At 51.6% G+C, this 5,000-nt stretch overlaps 1 long non-coding RNA gene across 1 annotated transcript; it reads left to right on the top strand.

The window, feature by feature from the left end:
• Nucleotides 1-112: 112 nt before the first annotated feature.
• Nucleotides 113-1,726, top strand: LOC134970156 (uncharacterized). Its single transcript, XR_010189698.1, has 2 exons — nucleotides 113-237; nucleotides 1,530-1,726. It is a non-coding gene; the product is annotated as an uncharacterized LOC134970156 (long non-coding RNA).
• Nucleotides 1,727-5,000: the final 3,274 nt, after the last annotated feature.

Here is a 5,000-nt window from a genome sequence, read left to right as displayed (position 1 = left end):
CATCACACTACATATGTGGTGCAGGGAGGCCAAGGCTAGTGAGCCTGCCTTCCACTGCGCCGACATGGCCAGCACAATGTGCCGCGGGAGCGGGTTAAAAGGGGGTGGGTGCCGGTGGTCGCGGCCGCACGCACGGACGGACGGGGGGGGGGGGGGGACGGCGGCGGCGGCTGATGTCCGCAGCGAAGTCAGTTAAATAGACAGTTCACCAGGGACCCCACCGCCGAGTTCACAGAGGTAACGCTGATGGGGGGGGCGGCGCGGGCGCACATATGACAGGCGGACCCATACACTGTAGGGGCACTCGCCAGTCCGGACCTGACCGCTACTAATGCCCGCACTGCCGCCGCATATGCCCGCCCCGCAACCACCCAGTGATGATTGACAGCGGCTCCAGTGACGGAGCCGCTTGCCAATCACATCCCTTCTCCTGACAGGGGCGTGCTTTCATGGGTGAAAGCACACCCCTGTGTCACAGCGGCACCTAATGGTGCCGCTTCTTCATTGATTTTCAACGGGCTTTTACAGCCCGCAGCATGGCCCCGCCCCCCGCTTTGCCCCTTGTCCCATTGACTGCTGGAGGCACCACTATCGGTGCCTCCCAAAGTCAATTTAAAAGCCAAGGTGCTTTAAATAATATGAAGCAAATACTTATGACACAGAATGTGTCATAAGTATCTTCTTTATATTATTTTAATCATTAATGGAATCACTAATGGCAGGGGAGGCACTGCCTCCCCTGACTGCACGTCCCTGCCACAAACATACTACTGCACGTCAACACCTGGTGGATAGCTATTCGCTCCCCTGTATGGGGGTGTGGGAAAGAGTTCCCAAGTTCCATGGAAGTCCTTGTGGTTCAAAGGCGAGCTACTAAATTGATTAAAAGGTTAGAGACACTGGAGTGCGAGGAAAGGCTTACTAGGTTAAATATGTATACTCTAGAAAAGGTGTCTAAGAGGAGACATTATTAATATATTCAAATATGTAAAGGGTCATTACAAGGAGCTAGCAGGGGATTTGTTCATTAATAGAACTCTGTATAGGACATGTGGGCACTCAATGGAGGCTAGAGGAGAGAAAATTAAGGGCAATAAAGATTTGAAACTCCCTGCCGGAAAAGGTAATAATGGCAGACTCTGTAAATGCATTTAAAAATGGATTGGACAAATTTCTAACTGGAAAACGTATCCAGGGCTATAGCATTTTGCAGAGTGACATTAATATCTGGGAGTGGTAGAATCGTAATTGTCAATTGGTATTAAATCATTACTTCGGCAGGTGCTTTATAATATGAACAGCTTAACACAGAATACAGGTTGAACCCGATGGGCATTTTGCCTCTTTTCAACCTCACTAACTATGTAACTATATATATTGCGTGAGACTGGTGAATATGGTATGATCATTACGTAAGATAACTCTATGTGCTAGCGCAATTTAAAGATTGAGATGGATATACTGTGATCTTGTGTTTTCTGATCTTGCTATTTTAATGCTACTATGCACTGTTTGTTATTTGTTTGTAGTTGCAATGGTGCCACTCGGTCATACGGGCGCTCCGGGAGATGCGCGTCGCACGTGTGTGGCGTCAGAGGACCCGACGGGCGGCGCAATGGCGGCTCCGGGTTTGGGAGATGAAAAGGTATTTAGGTAAGCACTGTTGGTTTATTGTGATGTGATACTGACGAAGGTAAATAATACCGAAACGTTGAACAGAGGAGAAGTCTCTGCTGTCTTTATTTACTGTTGCTGAATGAACTAGTCCCGTGAGTGCCAACTGCACTGGGAAGATAATGTGAGGTTCTACTGGGACCTGTTGGATGGCACCAGTGCACCTTACAGAGGAGAAGGGAGTGCTGGTTTTTGCGGCATATATATATATATATATATACATATACACACATACATATATATATATATATACACACACACACACATATATAAACACACACACACACACACACACACACACACACACACACACACACACACACATACTTGTTTTTCTATCCTCATCGGGACATATGTCTGGAACCTTCCTCATGGGGACCTATTCAGGAATACCTGCCTCATGAGGACACCCACATAACTGATTTATTTTCGGGTTTAATTAGAGATAGAGGAAACGTGTATTCAGCAGCAGATACATTTTATTCAGGAAAGGTTCTTTCTCATTTCAGCAGTAATTCGGTTCTTAATGTAAAACTTAACCGAGAGCCAGTTCCGAGCCTTCAGCGCTTGTCGTTCTGCCCTTAGGCACGCATCACAGTCATTCTTGCCCGGCACCTTGAATGAGCGAATGAACCGAATCATGCGACGTTCAACAGCTTTCACTTCTGCTGGGGTCCACGGATTGCGCTTGGTACCCCTTCTGTCACCTGTGCGGGAGAAGAAAGGTCAGTCACCACGCAACGCCACCACCAGTCATGGACGCATCTCAAATGGAATGGACAGTCACACCCACCTTTAGCTGCACCTCCATCCACCGCCGACACCACGCTGCCGGCTTCTTTTCCCATGTGCCCCATGGGAACCTCAGTATCCTGACTCTCTGGCTCATCCCCAGAGTCATCGCTCGCCACCTGGATCGGCTCTGTGGATAGAGAAGGACAGGGAAACCGATCACACCAGCCCACTTAGACAGTCAGTCCCTGGAGCCACACTGTCAAGTGATACCTACCGTTTGGATCAATGGAGATCTCTTCCAGATTGTGGCCCCGGAATTCAGCCATTCTCCCTTGCTCGAGAGCCAGAAACAGCTTGCTCAACTTGGCCAGTTGAAGGGTACCCTCCGGGAGGCGGTAATAATGCCGATGCACCCGAATATCATGTCCAAGGAAATCAGCAAGCTGATCCATCTCTGTATCGCTCAGGTTGAGGACTCTGGAAAGTGTAGCCACATGCTTCCGTAGGCGGGTGGAAGATAATGCTTCGGGGTGCTTGGCCCCACACTCCCGGGCGTAGAGACGTATGCAGTCGGATCCCCTATAATGGGACATGGCTGTTGGCCTAGCAAACATGTAGATATTGTGTGGGGTCACACCACATTCTGTCCGCTTCTCTATGAGGAGCTCCATCGCTTTCTGCATGCTTGGGGATAGCAGGACAGGGACTTTCCTGCCTCTTTTCCCAGGAATCTCAATACGGGAGAAGTGACGACAGAGTGCCTTCTCCAGCTCTGACAGGGCCTGGGCCACATCACCCTGCAAATCGGCTGTGTGCCGTAAATCGAAGGAGGAGAGCAGCATCTTGGAAACCTCACCTTCTCTCCTGCGGTTGAAGAGAATCAGCTGCGTGAGGGTAACTTTGGCCAACATGGACCACTGCTGTTTGGAAGGGTGGGCGGACAACTCATCGATGTACTCTCGCTGACGGTCAAGGAGGTACAGGTTCAAGCGCTTAACATCATCAGTGAAGGGCAGAAGCAGCGGTGCATTCCATTTTATCTCTCGAAGTGTCTTCAGGGCAGCAGTGGAGATTAGCTCGCTCCACCTCGCCTCATAAATTTTCCGAAAGTTTCGGGCACGCTCCTCTGTCAGGGCACTGCCCTCCATCAGTGCCTGACACTCCACCATAGCAGAAATCTTCTGCAAGCTGTGTCCCACCTTCAGAGCCAACGAGGGTATTTTATATGTATTGGTGCGGTCATCGTAACCGGCCAGGCTCCTCACAGCATGCACCACTTGCAGGAAATTCTGTGGGCAAATTAAATCTTCCATACACCGCAATGGTGTGACCTTCATCGCCTTCAGCAGAAGCCGCCCCACCTCTCTGAGCTTCTGACGGATGTAATCATGCTTGCTGACATCAGACCCCAGACGGTTATAGAGGTGCTGACCGAACTGCATAATCCAGCGGTCCCCTTTGATTACCGGTACCACATCATCATAATTCATTTCGCTCAGCAACTTCCAGAGGCCAGTGCCAACATCTTTCGGGAGCGGTGTGGCATAAGTGAAGAGACCCTGCACCCTGGTTCTTCCAGGTTTGGGGCTGACACTTTTGCGGAGCGGGCACCTCTTCACATGGCGCCACAGGTGCTTCCTGGAGAATAGCCCTTTACATTTTACACAGTGCATGAAATCTTGGGGAGCCGTTGCTTCTTCCGGCTGCTTGCACGGTAGGAGGACTCCGCTGCCCTCGCGGAGAACCCCGACATTATGGGCAAAGTTTCCCCGGGTGCGAATCAGGTCTAGCTGCACTGTCCTTTCCCTGGAGCGCTTCGGAAAGCTGAGTGCCCTTGCAACCTCATGCTCATTGTGGTGGACAGCTTGAACATGTCTCGCAATTTTTGAGAATGGCCTCTCGCACCACAGGCAGAAATTTTTCTTGTTACATGCAATCGAACCATCTGCTTTTCGGGTAAGTACCTGGACCGACACTGCGCGGGCCGGATGGAGACTTGGTTCGGCCTCCGCGGAGCAAGCCCCGGACACTTCCAGAACCTTCCTGCCGTGAAAAGACGTCTCCTCCCCTCCACTATCATCCGAGCTGCTCAACTCTGACGAGTCGGGGAGACAGTCTTCGTCACTGCCGTCGGTTCCGTACATTGCCTCACTGCGACCAGCAGACCCAGCACTTCCGGAGTTTGTGGCGCACACACCGTACCAAGCCCGCGCTTTCTGTCTGACCACGCCCACCGTGAATACAGGGTTCTGGGAATCGAGGGCCCAGGCCCCGGCACGTGCTTCCTATTACACATCCGGAGAGGTGGTTCTTACTAGAGTCACGTGTCGGGCGGCGCGCGCGACACTTTTGCGTCACATGCTCCGATTTTCCCCAGGCTCCTGGAAGCCTGTCCCGGCCCGAGAGGTGCCAGTCTCCACTCATCGGCAAGACTTCCACAAATCGTAGTACCGGATTCAGCCCACCAGGGGGCGCTGCGATGGGCAAGGAAGGAAATATCAGACCCGGTTTTCGGGCTCCGCGATTTATCCGACGAATGCCCTTCTCACCCGAGCTCCGCGGACTTGGGCAACCTTCCCTCTGGATTGAAC

The sequence above is a fragment of the Pseudophryne corroboree genome, chromosome 11 (genome assembly GCF_028390025.1).
Source record: "Pseudophryne corroboree isolate aPseCor3 chromosome 11, aPseCor3.hap2, whole genome shotgun sequence".
NCBI lineage: Eukaryota > Metazoa > Chordata > Amphibia > Anura > Myobatrachidae > Pseudophryne > Pseudophryne corroboree.
This window is presented reverse-complemented; position numbering and strand designations above follow the sequence as displayed.